This window comes from Camelus dromedarius, chromosome 5, assembly GCF_036321535.1.
Source record: "Camelus dromedarius isolate mCamDro1 chromosome 5, mCamDro1.pat, whole genome shotgun sequence".
Lineage (NCBI taxonomy): Eukaryota > Metazoa > Chordata > Mammalia > Artiodactyla > Camelidae > Camelus > Camelus dromedarius.
Window position 1 is genome coordinate 12,705,827 of NC_087440.1, and position 19,702 is coordinate 12,725,528.

Consider the following 19,702-nt stretch of genomic DNA (forward strand, 5'->3'; position numbering starts at 1 on the left):
GAGAAGAGAGGCCCAGGATACCTATAAGTGAGGCCAGAAGACAGAAAAGGGTATTGAGCCAATGTATTGACGGGGGTCACTGCCTTGAGAAAGCTGGTAGATCCTGTACCCCGCCAGAAATGAAACCAGGAGGTCCACACTTATGTAAATTAGCATGTCCTTCCTTAGTATCAGAAACTGATGAGCAGTAAGATTTTCTTTAATTTCTGGCATTTGTCTAGAACTAGGACGTATGATAGTAAACATAGGCAGCTTTTGCGAAGGAATACAGAACGTTCTTTTTATGCAGGGTTGATCAACGTGTCCAAAATACCAAGCAATATACACCATTCCAGGCACAAGTGAAACAGACAGCAATTCAATTCCCAGGCTATGAGGATGTCATTAATTGGTTTGGGGAAGGTGAAAAGAGGGTTCTATAGCTATTATCTTTTAATCTAGTTTTTACCGTTCCTCACTTCTTTTGTTCTTCACATCCTTGATCACTTTACCCAAATAGCTACGTAGTTTAATGCAAGTATTTGGCATTGCAGCAGGCATAGCACATAGAATCTGGAGTGCTGGCATTGTGTTTCACTCCTCCACTTTGTTACTAACGGTTTGACATTACAAAAGTAGTTTCGTATAAACCTTGAATCTCAGTTTTCTCATCTATACACTGGGACTAATAATTCCAATTTATCAAATACCACATGCATGTAAATATTATTGAATATAATATTATAAATAATTGAAATTACCACATATACCAAAAACGTCTGGTTTTAGAATCTTAATTATAGCCAACTATCATGGCACTCCAGTGCTTGAAAAAGCATTTTCCTCAGATTAGAGGGAGTAGTTTGGCATAAACAAGCTAAATAGTTTGTTTTAATAAAAAAAAAATTCTTCTTTTAAAATGTTTTGTGTTAACTGAGTATTCCCAGGATCAAGGACTAATTCCAAAGTTTTCAATAGTTTATTTAAATATCAAGGCTTTCCCCACCTCAGTGGGTAATAATATAGGTAGTAGATAGTGTTCCTTCTGGGTCCTGAAAGATAATCTTCTGGGAATGTTTTATATCAGAATAGGACAGGCCACAGGCCATGTCAGGTTGTACAGAATGGCAGGTAGCTTCCCTCCTGACATCTATCAGTCTTCATATTATCAGATGACACTAAAAAGCATGCTTCTATAGTTTTATATGAGTGTGACAAATGAGACCAAACCAAAATACTTAAGTACTTCTAAAGCAGTATCCCCAAGGTTAGAAAGTCAATGAGTTCCTGAGATTTTGTAAAGCAAAACAGTGTATATCAAATTCTACCTTCCCACTGAAGATGGTATATAGTAGAAATGTTTTCCTATTTGGTAAAAATCTAAAAATAGATGAACTGAGTCGAGGTAGTGTTAAAGTGGGAAGCTGACCATGGCATCAGGGGTGTCACGCACCAACAGAACATACCTGAAGAGGGACATTTATCCTTGTTTTTCCTTTAATAAAGCTTGGCCAAATGTCATATGACAGTTCTCTGCTTCTGTCTACTTCTTTCCCCTAAGTGGAAAAAAAGAGTATTGATCAGGAATAATAATAATTGATAATAACAATAATAATAAAATGACTAGAGGGATTTTCATGGCAAATTAAAGACATATATTTATCTCCAGTCACTCCTGAAGCCCCACTGAAATAACGGTATGAAAGACATAAATCCAGAAGAAAAATAGAGACTGGGAAAAGAAGTAACCAAAGCAAAAATTTAAAAACTAGAAAGTAAATAAATGCCACAGCAGATGATGCCAAAAAGTGAGACGGTTGGTGTTGCAGAGTTCCTAGAAAGGTTCAGAAATTGGAGTTAACTGTTACCTCTGAAAGTAGAGGTACAAGCATGACTGAAGCAGGAAAACCAAAAGAAACAGTTAATATCCTTGATTTCCACTCCCACTGCTCTCCCCAACTGATGCCTGGAGATTCCTTCTCTGAACAGGTTGATCAAAAGGGATTCTAGACTAAGGACACTAAGCCCAGCCAAGAGTAGGAGCATCATCTTGAAAACAAGGGGTGAATAAAAATCTGCACACTTATCACCACACTCCCATCTCAGCTCCTTTCTGCTCTGTTCTTGAAATGCTGATAAGCATTCTCATTAACCCTGGACAAGAGACAAATAATTTTTTTCTTATAAAATAACCCGCCTGAGGCCAACAAACACATGAAAAGATACTCAACATCACCAATCATTAGGGAAATGTGAATCAAGACCACAAGATACCACTTCACACACCTTAGGGTGGCTACTATCAAAAAACAGGCAATGACAAATGTTGGTGAGGACATTGACAAGTTGGAACCCTTGTGCACTGTTGATGGGGTTGTAAAATGGTGCAGCTGCTATGGAAAACAGTATGGTGGGCCTTCACAAAATGCAAAATAGAATTACCATAAAATCCAGTAATTCCACTTCTGGGTATATATACAAAATATCTCTCTGAAAGCAAGATCTCAAAGAGGTGTTTGTACACTCATGTTCATATCAACCTAGAGTAGTCAGATTCATAGAGACAGAAATTATAATCATGGTTTCCTGGAGAAGAAAGAAGGGGAGGAAGGGAAAAATGAGTAGCTGTTGTCTAATGGGAATAGAGTTTCAGCTTTTCAAGATGAAAGAGTTCTGCAGATTGGTTGCACAACAGCGTTCTTATACTTAAAATTACTGAACTGTACTGTACACTTAAAAATGGTTAAAATGGCAAATTTTATGTTATGTATATTTTACTATAATTAACATTTTTTAAACAACTTGAGAAAAAAGATCTACTGATGCTGAAACATCAATAGCCAGAAAACCCCAAGGTAAAACACAGCACTCTAGCCTCCCAGGAAAACAAAGTATTTTTTTGCCTCACTAATTGGAAAGCCAAGGATCATCAGACACATGAAGAAACTTTCAATATAAAAGATAAAGACCAAAACAAACAAGTGTAAGAAAATAGCAAGAGCAGGCAATATAGGGTGTTACAAGGGAATCCCCAAACATCTGTAATTAATATGATCAGAGAAAAGAGAGGAAATTACCTTCAAGGAACAAAACTAGGAGGCTATTAAAAAAAATCCAAGAAGTTAACAAAATGTGATAGCATTCATTTATTCAATTCAATAAATACACTTTTTTCAGTATTTACTATGTACCAGGCACTGTTCTAGCCAAGAGAATACAGCGGTAAACAAAACATATACACATACATTCAAAGACTAGGAACGTTTTTTTCCAAAAAAAAAATTTAGAAGACATAATTGAGGAAATTTCCCAGAAAGCAGAAAACAGGAGAGACAATGGGAAAATAGAAAGATCAATTTGATTAAAGGAAGTCTAATATTAAAAATAATATTAAAGAGAGTTCAAGAAAGAGTAAACAAGGAAAACTGAGGAAAGAAAATTATGTAAAATAAAATCAAGCAAACTTTCCAGAAACGATGAAAACAAATTTCAACTTAAAAGAATCCATCATGTGCTCTGCAGAATTTATGAAAAAGACCCACCTACACAAAGTCCCATTCTAGTGAAAGTTCACAACAGTAGAGGCAGAGATGATTTTTAAAACTTTAGAAAAGAAAACTTTTGCCCTATGTGAACAGTAGGGAATCAGAAGGGCATAGACTTCTCATGCAATTCTGGATGCTAGAAAAAAAACGGCTCAATGACTTAAATATCCCTTTGAAAGCCATCTCCACCCGGGAATTCTTTACTTAGCCAATCTCTTCCATGCACCTTTTCTCATAAAACTACTGGAGGATATGATCCACTTTCAAGATGGAGTAAACTAAGAAAGAGCAGCACAAAGGAAAGAAGGACATTCCACAGGAGACCATGAAGGTAGATAGCATGTCTACTGCTGTGTGCAGGCCTAGGAAGTAACTGGGCCAGTTGTAGCAGAAAGTAGAGGATTCCAGCAGGGAGGTCCTTAGAACAACAAACTGGTAGACTACTGACAAGTCTGAGAGTACTGAGAGTGATTTCAGTGTTCTATCAATGGGCTCAGTAAGGGATTAGTGGTAAGTATTGCATATGATAGGAAACTAAGCAAATGAGAAGAGGGCGAGAAGGAATCAATATACTATGTGGTCCAATTGTGAATAATACAAGTAATAATTATTACAAAGTAAGTATTATTCTAACAAAAAAGTTAACATAACTACCAGGAGGATGACAGAATTGTGTGAAAGGAATGAGGGAAAGGAGCGAGAAATCTTCATCATTTATTAGTTAGTAGAATAATACATATACATATATATGGAGATTGGTTGAGAACTTCAATTAATCTGAAATAGTGGATAAATTCCCAGTTTACAAATTTTCTTACAGCAAGTGTTGGTATACTGAATTTATTTATAGAAAGAGTTACCTGGAATCTTTGAGTGTCTCACCTCTGCTTGCCCTGTATGCAGTCCTACTTTGTATCTCTCTGGTTGTTTAGGCTCATAGCTCAAGAAATTACCAAGGTTGTATGGTTGCTCTGAACTAAACAGTAGTGTCACCCATCCACTGTGGTAGGATGCTGTCCTACCACAGCTGGCCATGACCAGTGTGTGGAGTAATCTAGCAGGCATGACCAGTAGCATGGGATTTTCCTGCACATCTGGTCACAGTTGTTAATGATCCTCTTTCGAACATGATTAATGAGTGCAATGTGTGATTAATGAGTATGAGATAGTGAGACTAAACAGCTGAAAATGATATCGAGTGTACGTAGTTATTCATAAGGTATTTTAGATAGCATCTAAAAGTATTGGTCAAAAATATTCTATGCTGTGCAGAGTACTCGAAGGCCACCTATATCTATGCTTCTCAAAAATTTAGCAAAGGATTCTCAAAAGAAAAGAAATATAGTACACAAAAGTCACCTCAAAGTAGCATATTATAAAGATGAAATTTATCTTACATTTTGAAGTTTCTTTAAAAATGCATTTAAATTTTGCATGCATGTACATTTATGTTTGCTAAATATGTAAAATTTTATTTTTTATTTAAATTGATTTTTAGTGAAGTACATTTGACATATAATACTAGTTTCAGGTGTACAAACAGTGATTTGATATTTGTATACATTATAAACTGGTCATCATATTAAGTCTAGATACCATCTGAAACTTCACAAATTTAATACAATATTGTTGACTATATTTCCCATGTTGTACATTACATGCCCATGACTTGTTTATTTTATAACTGGAAGTTTGTATTTCTTAATCCCTTTTGCCCATTTCTCCTCTCCCCAACCCCTCCCTACCACCCTGCCGCCCCTTATGGCAACTACCAATTTGCTCTTTGTATTTATGAGTCTGGGTTTTGTTTTGTTTTGTTTGTTTGTTTGTTTTCTTTTCTTTAGATTCCAAATATGAAATAATAAGGTATTTGTCTTTCTCTGTCTGACTTTCTTAACTTAGTGTAATACCCTCAAGGTACACCCATGAAATAGCAAAATTTTCATTCTTTTTTATGGCCAAGTAGTATTTCATCCTATATACTTAATTTAATTCTTATTTAATCTTGACAGTTATTTTATGAGATAGTTTCTATCCTCAGTTTTATAGATAAGGAAACAGAAACACAGAAAGACTAAGTAATTTTCCAGTGAAAAAGGAATTTAAATGCTACAGTGTAGTTTGTACACATACAGCCTCTGCATTCAGATTCTTTGCAATCACTTAGAATCTTATATAACTGCCTGTCTTATCTGTGGTCCTCAGTTTTTCAATAGGAGTATGACCACTACAACTTGAAAAGCATGATCTATTTTATCTACTTCCATTCATTATGGCAGAAACTTATGAAATCAATAATAAGAACATCACCATTTAAAAAATATTGATAAGCAAATTATTAATTTGATTAAAAAAGAAATAGGCATTGTCATAAGCTCAGCATTAATACTATAAATACCTCTGTCAATTACCTGGAAGCTCTTAGTAGAGGGTCACTTTGGAAGCAGTGGGTTAGGACGAGGTCTTTTGCTCCATTGATAACACACTTTACCAGCTAGGTTCCCAAAGCACATGTAGATGGGATTTATTGAAAGTCTACCATCTGCCAATCACTCCGCTAGCTCTGTGTGTGATATTGTACTCCCAGACATAATTCTTTGAAGCAGGTATTATTTCTATCCCCATTTTACAGATTAAAAAATACAGCACATAGGAAGGTAAGTAATTTGATTAAGATTTATCTAACTAATGAATTATAGAACCAGGAGCCTTGCAAGCTCAGATAGTTGGACTCAGCAACTCGTGCTTTTAACAATTATCTTATGTTGCTGATAATTTCACCATCTTTTCTCCTCATATTTGACAATGCAAGAGCCAAATTTAATGGTCATTTTCAACCTTCCATTTTTTAGATGTATGTAGTGGTATATGGCTTGCCATCTATTCTCATGCTACAGAACTTATTATCTCTGCATCAACTGCTAACCTGTGTTGCAGGGTTCAGTAGGTCAAAGTGCTGTACTTCACTGGAGACTTTAATATGGTGCATGCCAAAAGTGCTCCTGTGCACACAAGAGCTTTTGACCAGATAAGTGGCCATTTGACTTAGAAAAGCTAACTGGAATGGACTTCCCAGACAGAATATCAAGGTTCTTTCATGCATTACATCAAAGTCCTTCAGTGGTGTTTCTTGATCAAAAAAAACAATTTAAGGATGATTTCAGCTCTTTCAACAAAATTGTTAGCTCAACTGTCTAAGGCAGATGTTTCTCAACCTCAGCACTATTGATATTTCGGACCAGATAATTCTTTGCTTGGTGGGGGCTGTCCTGTGAATTGTAGGATATTTAGTAGCATCCCTGGACTCTACCGCCAGATGCCGGTAAAGTTATGACAACCAAAAGTGTCTCCAAACATTGCTAAATGTCCCTTGGGGGGACAAAGTTGTCCCCAGTCAAGAAACTCTGGTCTACGGTAAAATCCTTCCATAAATTCCCAAGCAGAAATTCACAAAGTGTTATGTTGTTTTATTTATTTCAGAATAATGTCTTCTAGCCTGACTTCAACATAAAGCTTACTCAGGTTAAATTTACATCTACTGAGAGACTAAGAGAAAGCAGTCACTATATTTTTCCTCTTTTTTTCCGCAATGCTTACTACTTTCTCTAACTCTTATACGCTCATGACTCCAAATCATGTCCTTCACACACATCAAGCACTAAACCCAAAAATACAACTGAAAAACAATCATCTCCTCCTAAAATCCTACAGGAACCTTAAAACAAAGTGTCCCACACAGAACTTATTCTCTACCTCCACAAATCTCCTCTTTGTTCCTCATTCCCAAGATAAAATTGGTCTCCAAATATTTTCTATTTGATTTCCTACATGTCTCTCAAATCTGACCTTTGGCATCCCCACTGTCACTTCCTCAGTTCAGACACATTTCCTGTTCAAATTGCCACAAGAGCCTCCTGACTAGTCCGTCTCCAGTCCATTGTCTACCAAGTCCACACTGTTGCCCCAGCTAACTCTCTAAAACAAAGTATCATTCTTTCACAACCTTGAAATTATTCCAAACCACTTTAGCTGGGCTTGTGAAGCCTTTTATAAACTATCCCTTGCTTTTTTCCATCTTATAATAAATTAGTGAGGATTCCATTTGCTGTTAGAATGAAGGCACTATAAGAACTTGAGCTAGAAACTGAGTACATAAAATATATTATACATCCTACTGTATTCAAGTAATGGTTTGTGCATGCTGTAACAGGCTTGAAGATATAAACACTTGAGGGTTAGGTGCCTTTTATGTTAGGAAAGATGTGAATTTTAGTACACACTCTTAGGTATGCCCAAAACTCAACGTAAATTGATTTAATTTCTATTTTAGATTTTTCCCTTTATTTTTCCACTTTTTCTCATATGTCACTTCTAAGTTTTGAGGACTTAAGTAGGTCACATATTTTTAGTGCAAAGTAAGACACTTTCTAGAGTGAGAGGGACTGCTATTTAACAATTATACATGTGGCAACCAGTATAAATCAGGAATACCCCAGGCAAATGGAGATGCACGGTCACCTGTGACTTTGGTAATGTCAGTCTAGTAGTAGAGGGGTGTAGGTGTCTGGAGACTATTTATTTATTCAGTCACCATCTGTCCATACTAGATGTACAGAAAATATTATACCCAGATACACAATGTTTAGAAGAAAAAAATGTTCTGCCTCATGCTTCTGCCTCTTTGGTCATCTGTCCGTTCATATCTCAGCTGTTTGTGCCCTCTATTCTAGAAATCGGCATCTCTGAGGTGAACAGAACAGATTTGAATCGATTGCTCTTCCCTAGGACATGATTATGGCTATCTCAGGCATTTCTACTCAACCATGCCTGTGTCAACCATGTCATGTACATGCTGGAACATTCTGTGTTGAACATACAATATTCTTGAGTTCCAACCAAAAAACAGTTCTCTACTGCTTTTGAATTCTGAATTCCATCTCAGGTTTCTATTCTGCACCCCACCCCTAACTAGGAAATAGACTGTGCATGAGACACAGGATCGCTTTTTAGGAACCTACCTGCAACTAAGTTATTTGTCTTTTTCTCTTTCCCCTCCCCATGTAATCTTTACCTCTTCTGAAATGATGTAGCCTGACTCATTACCTATCCATTTGTTGTTTGTGACATAAACATTTTACCCTAGTATTATAGGGCTAAGGATTTCAAAATGCAAATGTCTATTGAAACTTAAAGATGTTTTCTTTGCCCATGTGTCTTGTCATCTTCCCCGAAGACAACAAATGCTGGTGACAATAAGGGTCAAAAGCAAAAGGTATAAGAAACTCCAAAAAGCAAAACAACCCAAATCCTTGATAAGTATAAAAGCATATTCAATTTTTTCATCTACTAAAGGCAAGCGAATTCTGGAGTAGAGGAAAAGAGTACGGGAGTTGGGATGGTTAATTTTATACGTCAACTTGGCTAGGCAATGGTGACCAGTTATTTGGTCAAACATCAGTCTAGGTCTTGCTGTGAAGGTATTTTTTTGGATATGACTAATATTTAAATTGGTAGACTTTGAGTAAAGCTGATTAATGTGGGTGAGTGCCATCTAATCAGTTGAAGGCTTTAAGAGCAAAGACAGGTTTCCTAAAGTAGAAGGAACTCTCCTCAAGACTGCAATGCAGAAACCATGCCTGAGTTACCAGCCTACAGCCCTGCCATATAAACTTCAGACTTCAGACTTGCCAGAATCAGCCCCCACGATTTAAGGAGCCAATTTCTTAAATCTCTCTATCTCCATCTCTGTCTACCCTATTGGTTCTGTTTCTCTAGAGAACCCTAGCTAGTACAGGTGTAAAGGTGGAGTTTTATTGAATTCTACACATCAGTAGACCTGAACTGTTAAACACAGTGTTCAGAAAGCTTTTCAGTAGTGGCAAAGAGAGTGAGTGAAGTCTGTTTAGAAATCTCAGTCTTGGCAAGATTTAAGGAGTGAGAGGTGATCCACAGTGTCAAAATCCATAAAGAGATAAAGGAAAAAAATAATGTCAATAAATGTAAAATAATGTCTTCCGTGGAGAGACACTGCAACCAGATTGATTAAGTCCATTTGAAAACTAAATGTTAAAAATAGGCAAAATGAGAAGAAATGTGTCACTAATTCTAAGACTTAAGCACTCAAAGTAAAAAGAATGGCAAAGAGCAATAACTAGAAGGAACGACCCAAGTTAAGTTTCAGTTTCTCAATTATTTGGCTTGAGAATGGGGCTATCAATCTGAAAATCATCACTTTTTCCCCCACTGGGAAGGGGACCTGAGACACTGATGGTGAAGGGGCTAGTTTCTCCCTTACCCTAAGAGCACATAGTGAGAATGATATAGGGTAGCACTATTTACTTGGCTGAACAATAGCTGACTGAGAAGGGTTCAGTGACACTGGGATAAAGTGATAGGCACATCTCTCTAGTGGCTTCTTATAGAAGCTTGAAAGACAGGAAGCTAATGGACATAGGTGGGTAGCACAATTGCCCAAGCCAAATAATTCAGGGTCTAGATGATTGTCCTCAAATGAGATTTCAAAATTAGATTGAAAACATAAAGACATTGCATTATATTACATTTTCTACCAATAAAATGTACACATTTTGAATTATAATGCTCGCACTGTCAGAAGATGACAGCATTTACATCGCGTGTTTTTTAAAAGCAAAATATTACACTCTAGCAATTGTTTTAACTTCTTGTGGTCTGACTTTGTTTATGATGTTTATTTATGAAATTCTTTCCTTGCTGTTGACCTTGAACACAGAAAGAAAAATAGTCATCTTTCTATTTTTAAGCCTTGTCAGCAAATATCCTCCTCTCTTGTTCTAGGCCACTCTGGATTATAAAGCAAAAAGCAGTAAAATACGGACCAAAGTATAGCAAAAAGGGCCATTTACACTGCTATTCTGACTGCTATTATCAGCAATAACTATCATTTCTAAGCTGTTCAACAATGAGTCCACACCAATAAGTGGAAACATTTTTTATAAGTGCCATATAATAATATCTGACATGTATATAGCACCTTTCATCTGTAAGAATCCCAAAATGCCATGTGGAGTATCCTGGGATCACTTCATCTACTAAAGAAATACAATAATCTCTGGAGTACAAAGTGGCAGCCCTTCCATACATGTGATGTTCCACAGCACTGGCATTCTTAGAGAGAGGGCAAAGGTAAATATGTTTCAACTTTCAGCCCCTCCAGAACCTGCCCAATTTACACTCTAGTTTCATATGTACAACTTGTGGCCCCAGAAGGTAAACTCTTCTATCTCCTCCTTTTCTGTTTCAGTGGGAATACTGATTCTTGAACAACTGTGGTTTTTTTTCATACCTTATTTAAGTGCTGATTTGTTTTGACTGCTCTTTGATTACAGAAAAGTTTGTGGAAATTAATTAAAACCCAACATTAGTAGAAATGCCTTTGAAACCTGAACTATTTTTTTAATTGAAGTATAGTTAATTTACAATGTTGTATTAGTTTCTAGTGTACAGCAAAGTGATTTCATTATACATGTATATATGTATATTCTTTTTCAGATTCTTTTCCATTATAGGTTATTCCAAGATATTGAATATAGTTCCCTGTACCATACAGTAGGTCTCTGTTGTTTATCTATTTTATATATAGCAGTGTGTGTATGTTAATACCAAATCCCTCCTCTTCCTTTCTCCTTTGGTAACGATGGAGAAAATAATTTTTCTATGTCTATGTGTCTGTTTGTTTTGTAAAGAAGTTTATTTGTATCATTTTTTTAGATTCCACATATAAATGTCTTTCCTGTCTGACTTCACTTAGTATGATAATCTCTAGGTCCATCCATGTTGCTGCAAATGGCATTATTTCATTCTTTTCATGGCTGAGTAATATTACACTGTATAAATATACCACATCTTCTTTATCCAGTCATCTGTTGATGGACATTTAGCTTGTTTTCATGTCTTGGCTATTGTAAATAGTGCTGCTATGAACATTGGGGTACATGTATCTTTTCAAATTAGAGTTTTTGTCATTTCTAGATATATGCCTAGGAGTGGGATTGCTGGGTCACATGGTAACTCTATTTTTAGTGTTTTAAGGAACCTCCATACTGTTCTCCATAGTGACTGCAATTAACATACCCACCAATAGTTTGGGAGGGTTCCATTTTCACTACACCCTCTCCAGCAATTATTATCTTTAGACTTTTTGATGATGGCCATTCTGACTGGCGTGAGGTGATACCTCACGGTAGTTTTGATTTGCATTTCTCTAAAAAATCATGACATTCAGCATATTTTCATGTGCCTTTTGGCCGTCTCTTTGTCTTGTTTGGAGAAATGTCTATTTAGATCTTCTGCCCATTTTTGATTGGGTTTTTGGTTTTTAGATACTGAACTGTATGAGCTGTTTTTATATTTTTGGAATTAAGTCCTTGTTAGTCACCTCATTTGTAAATATTTTCTCCCATTCCATAGGTTCTCTTTTCATTTTGTTCATGGTTTCCTTTACTGTGCAAAAGCTTGTAAGTTTGATTAGGTCCCATTTGTTTATTTTTGCTTGTATTTCTTTTGTCTTAGGCAAAGACCTAAGAAAACATAGCTATGATTTATGTAAGAGAATGTTTTGCCTATGCTGAACCATTTTTGGTACCCCTTTCTGCTACTTTCTAGCTATAGATTTGGGGCAGTTTTCTTAGTTTCTCTCATTTTCATTTTTTAAAATGGGGATGGTAATACCTGGTCCAAAATAGGCTTATAAACTTACAGTGACTAGCAGAACAGTCATGATAGTGTAGGCACAAAATGAATGTGTTTTTCTTCATTTCCACAATATTTGTCTGTAGGAAACAATCCATGTCCATTGATTAAATCAAGATAGGGGGTTAGAGAGTGAGGTTTCTATTATTTCTTAATAGAGAAGTTAACTTTAGTAATGGAGTCACAAATTAGATTTAATAATCTTTGGGTGTGTCAGTTACTTGATGCCTCCAATTAACCCTGTCTACTAAAAGGAAAAAATAATAACCCCTACTCTCCTTACTAAAGACTTAGGATAAATTGAATAGTGTTTGTACTATAGTTCTACTTCCTCAGAAAATGGTGCTGTGTAAAGATAATGCAACATTACTCTGGTTATGATTGTTGACCAAAACCAAATTAGAAATAAATTAATGAATGTAAGGAAAAGATTCATAGAGTTAATATTAAAGTAAACAGATGAAAAGGAGTACAAATGCTATCTTAAAATGAACCCCCATCACTCCCCTACCCTTCACTGTAAAAGTTCAGAAGAATATAGAAAACCAATAGAGGGTAAGCTACCTGGATTTTCCATACTATATAAGACAATAACTTGGCAAATACTTATCAAGAATCTATTCTTCCAAATATGGCAACATTTCATTCTCAGATCAAACAAAAAATACTCAGTTCAACTAGTGACCCTCAATATCTACAGTGGGCAAAGTGCCATGCTTAGTCTCAGTATTAAAGAGCTAGAAAGATGAAAAACCCCTTCATCCTCCAAGAAAGGTACACAATAGATAGATCTAGCTATGTCATATAAGACAAGCTGTAAAATATATGACATAGTTATAAAAAGCATGGGCTTTGGAATACTTACTAGCTATATGACTTTCTCTAAATTCTCTGTTTCCTCATGCTTAATTCATAGAAGATTTTAAGCATGTAATAAGTTTATGTGAGATAGTATTTTCCAAAGAGCCTGGCCTGTGGTATTTGCTCAATATATATTAACTTAAAAAACGTTAAAAATTTTGTCTTTACTATTTACTGATAATTGGGTGTATAATGGATTTAGAAACTCTCAACAGGGAGTGACTTTGCCCTCCAGGAACATGTGGTGATATCTGAAGACACTTCAGGTGTCAAACTTGTAGGGATAGGACCACTACCTAGTGGGTGGAGAGAGGTCAGGGATGCTGTTAAACATTCCGCTAATAAATAGGACAGCCTCTCACAACAAAGAATTTATCCAGCCCCAAATGGCAATAGCTCCCAGATTCAGAAACTCTGATTTAGGGAAAAGTATCTATCTATCTATCTATCTATCTATCTATCTATCTATCTATCTATCTATCCATTCATCCATCTGTCAATGGTTTTTATTAGCTAAACTCATTTAATTGCTGTTAGGTTGATTGAGAATAAAAGGAAAACTACATCTCTAAAGTGAAGTTCAGTGTACATGTGAATCCTAGAGAGTGAGAACAGAGTACAGGATCCAGAAAAAATATCGGTACTGCTAGAGATAAAAAACTGAACTCCATTATTATTAAAAGACTAAACATAGAAATTGCTATTGGAGAGTATAACAATGTTAGTGATACTTACTACTCTGTCAATGAAATGAGACTAGAATTAAAAGAAAAAAAACAAACAAACAAAAAAAAACAGAGGCTACTAAGGCCAGTGAAACTCATACAGAGAGTGACATGTTTTAAACTCTGCCTCAGGATCCTGCTGCTTTACCAAAGGGAAAATGAGAAAACCCAAAGTACCATAGAAAGAATTTCTGTTCTGTCTCCTGGGGGAATGGACCTTCTATTCAAGTAAATAACTCTTTTATGATATAGACAATGAGAAAGAGAAGGATGTAACAATACAATCAGTCTCCCATGGGGCAGATGGTAGGCAGAGAGTCTGAGACAACTGGTAGCAAAATGTCTGGTCTTGGGAGGGCAGGAAGCCCCAGGGAAGCAGCCAGGAGCCAAAGGGAGCATAGTAGAGACTATCCCGGGAAGGAGTGAACACACAGGGAGGGGAAGGGAGCCCCTGTGTTGTATGTAACTGCAGTGAAGAAAGCTGCAGAAGAAAAAAGGAACTGGGCTAAGGTAAAGAGTCTTGGGCAAAGGAGAAGTGATCTATCTTACAAGGATTTGTAGCCAGGGCCCGGAGCCCTAGTAATATCACACACAGACACTGAATAAATGTAGAGAAAATTCCCAACTGCAGTTAGACTACACAGAGAGGAGGAAGGATTATCCCAGCTGTCTGAGACACTTTGAAACATAATAGCCCAGAGACTTTTAATCCACTCAGTGTGCTTTTGGAAGAGTTGATAGGCAGACTTAGCAGGTTTAATCATAATTAGTTTTCATATTCACATTTCATAAGAATGTTCAAACACAGCAAATACAAGCCTCTGTTCTGACCTTAAATACAGATCCCAGTATTTAAGATTAGAGTCAGGGTCTAGTGGGAAGGGATACAATGGTGGTGGTGGCATAGACTAGGGCATAGGGAGACAGGCATAAGGAACCTATTAAACTCCAAGGCAAATAAAATAAATATTTTAAATACATGTACAATGCTCTGAATCTAGATAAGAAAGAAAAATTAAATCCTACTGGAGGAATACAATACCAATGGAGCCTGAATTCACAGTCTGGAACCTGGAGAGAAAATTCAGAAAAGTGAAACATTGTTAGTGTAACACAAAGGTACCCAAATCTGGACAAATCTGACAATTATTCTGATTGAACCTGTGTTAAAAGAAGAAATGTCAGGTCACGGAGTTACTACAGAAATGGGTGTGAATGGGCACCCATGAACTTACTTTATCAGAGAGTCCTGTAGGTTTCCAATTAGCTCCCGGTTAGAAGAAGGCAGAGAGGCTACTGGCAGGCCTCCTAGTAGCAAACAGGAGCAAGAGAGGTGATAGAAAATTTGTACAAGGCATCTGCAACATTTTCAATTTGGGGCCACTTAATGGAGAGGCAAATATGACTTTCAAGCCTAAAAATCTTATTCTATTTTATAAACTGTGAATTAATTAATGCTCATAGTAAAGACTATGAGTCATTGAGAAAGGTTTAAATATTAGGCAGGAATTTCTATTTAAAAGCTAGGGTAATGTGTAATATAGTTTAGAAATACAAGTTAAAGAGACATTTGTTTTCCAGTTCCACTTGCAAGGAGCTTAGAAGTTGCCACTCCATACTAACAAAAAGTAAAAAAATCAAAAATGCTTCTTGGATCCATAAGAGAGGAGAGAAAACAGGGCAAACCTCTGAGATTGGAGAGACAGGCAGGAAAATACAGGGAGTCCCAGCTTACCAAAGCAGAAACTCAAGATTGGAACCTTCCAGGGGAACCTGTACTGGGTAGGAAAACCTGAACTGTAGCTGACAATTTTCTGAAGGCACAGACAGCATGGACAACTCTGAGAGTTAAAAATGCCAGGGGGAACCCAGTCATAGGGCATCCCCCACAATATTGTAAGATTTACCTCCAGGAGCTTTACCCGATTCCCACAGTAAATATCAGAGGAAAATTCCCTCATGGTTCTGGCAGGGGAAGGGAAAAGGAACCGTTTTAAAATATACCAGAGCACTCTGTTCTCTTTAACAAGGTCTGCCCCCAGGAGAAAGAAGTTCACCAGAGCCTAGCTTGCTAAGGTGTTATAAGAACGTAACTGACTTGGGAAAAAGAAATACACAACTCTGCCCCATTCTAGACATCCTGTTCCACTTAAGATGGGAACGTAATAACTGAGAACTACTTGTGAAGTTCATCGTCCAGAGACACAAGCTCACTAAAACTGAGACCTAATCATAAGACTAGAAAATGCTTCCCCCACACCTCACCACCACACTACTAAGGGCAGAAAAATACCACATGATATCACTCATATGTTGAATCTAAAAAAAAGAAAAAAAGAAGAAGAAGAAAAAGGACACTATGAACTCATCTACATAACAGAAACAGACTCATAGACATAGTAAACAATCTTGTGGCTATAGGGGAAAGGGGGTAGGAAGGGATAAATCTGGGAGCTTGAGATTTGCAAATGTTAGCCACTATATATAAAAATAGATTTTTAATAAAGGGCTTTTTACAGGAGTTCCTTTTACTTGGTACATCATGTTTAGCTACCAAGAACGAAATGACAAGTTATACCAAAAGGCAAAAAGCACAATTTGAAGAGACAGAGCAAATATCAGACATGGCAGAGATATTGGAATTACCAGACTAGGAATTTAAAACAACTGTGATTAATATGCTAAGGACTCTAATGGATAAATTAGACAGCATTGCAAGAACAGATGGGAAATGCAAACAGAGAGATGAAAATCCTAAGACGTGAAAAAAAATACTATTCTAGAAATAAAAAATAAAACTGCTGTCACAGAACAGAAGAATGCCTCTGATGAGTTATTAGTAGACTGGACACGGCTGAAAAAAAGAATATCTGAGCTATGGAATATATCAGTAGAATCCTTGAAAACTGAAAAGCACAGAGATCAAATACTGAAAAATAAACAGAACAGAATATCCAAGGACTATGGAATAATTACAAAAATGTATAACATATGCACAGTGAAAATAACAAGAAGAAGAAATATTGAAAGGTACATAAGAAACGTATGGAACAATAACTACTGAGAATTTCCCAATATTAACGTCAGACATCAAACAATAGATCTAGGAAGCTCAGAGAACACCAAGAAGGATGAATGGCAAAAAACTACACCTAGGCATATGATTTTCAAATTATAGAAAATAAAAGATACAGAAAAAATTCTGAAAGAATCAAGAGGGATAAGAAATTTATAGAGGAACAAAGATAAAAATAATGCAAAAATCTCCAAGAAATATTAGCAAACCAAATCCAAGAAAGTATAAAAATAATTATACACCACAACCAACTGGTATTTATTCCAGGTGTGTAAGGCTGGTTCAACATCTTAAAATCGAGTAACATAATCCATTACATCAAGAGACTAAAAAAGAAAAATCATATGAGCATATCAATAGATGCAGAAAAGGTATTTGCACAATGCTTTCTCATTCATGATAAAAACTCTCAGTGAAGTAGAATAGAGGAGAATTTTCTCAACTTGATAAAGACTATCTACCAAAAAATTCAGTTAACATCATACTTAATTGTAAAAATCACTTGAAGCTTTTCCAGTAAGATCAAGGACAAAGCAAGAATGTCCTCTCTCATCATTCTTTTTCAACATTTTACTGGAAGTTCTTGCTAATGTAACAAGGCAAGAAAAGGAAACAAAAGGTGTACAGATTGAAAAGGAAAACATAAAACTGTCTATGTTTACAGATGACATGATTGTCTATGCAGAAAGTCTGAAAGAATTAACAACAATAAAAGATGCCTCCCCGCCGCCCAGAACTAATAAGCAATTATAGCAAGGTTGCAGGATACAAGGTTGATATACAAAAGTCAATTGCCTTCCTATATCCAACAAGGAATAAGTGGAATTTGAAATTAAAAACACAGTATTATTTACATTAGCAACCAAAAATATAGAATACTGAGGTATATACCTAACAAAATATGTACAAGATCTATAAGGGGAAAACTATAAAACTCTGATGGACAAAATCAAAGAACTAAATAAATAAAGAGCTATTCCATATTCAAGGATAGGAAGAGTCAATATTGTCAAGATGTCAGTTCTTCCTGATCTGACCTATAGAGTAAATGCAATTTCAATAAAAATCCCAGGGAGTTATTTTATGAATTTCAACAAACTGCATCTAAAGTTTATATCAAGAGGCAAAAGACTCAAAACAGCCAAAATAATATTGAAAGAGAAGAACAAAGTTGGAGGACTGACACTATACAACTGCAAGGCTTATTATAAAGCCACAATAATCAAGACAGTGTGCTATTGGCAAAAATATAGAAAAGTTGGGAGATGGGGCAGAGTAGGGAGTCCAGAAGTAGACCCCTATAATACAACTGATTTTTGACAAAAGAGCAAAGGCAATACAATAGAGCTGACAGTCTCTTAAGCAAATGGTGCTAGAACAACTGAACATCCACGAGCAAAAAAATGAACCTAGACACAGACCTAGAAACAAAAATAAACTCAAAATGAATTATAGACTTAAATGTAAAATGCAAACTTAAGAAACTCTTAGAAAATAACAAAGGAAAAAATCTACATGATCTTGGATATGGTGATGCCATTTTAGATACAATATCAAAGATATGATTCCTGAGGGAAATAATAATCTGAACTTTATTAAAATTAAAAACTTCTCTGTGAAAGACAATGTCAAGAGAATGAGAAGAAAAACCATAGACCAGAAGACAATATTTGCAAAATACACATTTCATAGAAGACAATTTACCAAAATATACAAAGAACTCTAAAAATGCAACAATAAGAAAACAAACAATCAGATTAAAAATGGGCCAAAGACTTTAACAGATGCCTCATCAAAGAAGATAAACAGATGACAAATAAGCACATGGAAAGATGCTTCACATCATGTATCATCAGAGAAATGCAAATTAAAACAACAATGAGATACTACTTGGCATCTATTACAATGACCAAAATCTATAACCCTGATAATACCAAATGCTGATGAGGATGTGGAGCAACAGGAACTCTCATTCATTGTTGGTGGGAATGCAAAATAGCACAGACACTTTGGAAGACAGTCTGGTGGCTTCTTACAAAACTAAGCATACTCTTATCATACTACCCAGCAGTCATGCTCCTTGGTATTTATCCCCATAAGTTGAAAGCTTATGTCCACATAAAAACCTGCACACAGACACTTATAGGAGTTTCATTCAGAATGGCTAAAACTCAGAAGCAACCAAGAAGTGAATGGATAAATAAACTGTAGTGCATTCAGAGAGTGGAATGTTATTTACAGCTAAAACGAAATGAGCTTTTAAAGTACTAAAAAGACAAGGAGAAATCTTAAGTGCATATAGCTAAGTGAAAGAAGCCCAACAGAAAGGCTACATACTGTATGATTCCAATTATATGACATTCTTAAAAAGGCAAAAACAAGGAGATACTAAAAAAATAATGGGGGTTGCCAGTGGGGGAGGTGAAAGTGGAGCAGAGATGAATAGGTAACATATAAAACATTTTTATGGCAGTGAAAATACCCTGTATGATATTATAGTCATGATTGTCTAAACCCACAGAATGTACAAGAGTGAGCCCTAGTGTAAAACAATGGACTTTGGGTGATAATGCTGTGTCAGTGTAGGTTTATCAGTTGTAATGAATGGATCGTTCTGGTGGGGTTGTTGATAATGAGAGAGGCTATGGGTGTGTGAGGGCAGGGCATATATGGAAAACTGTTTCCATTTCGACTTTTCCAGACTAACACCTAGATAAGAAATTGACTCATTAAGAATAAGGAACAGACTGGGATTTCAAAATTTGTAGACACTGACAGGCATATGC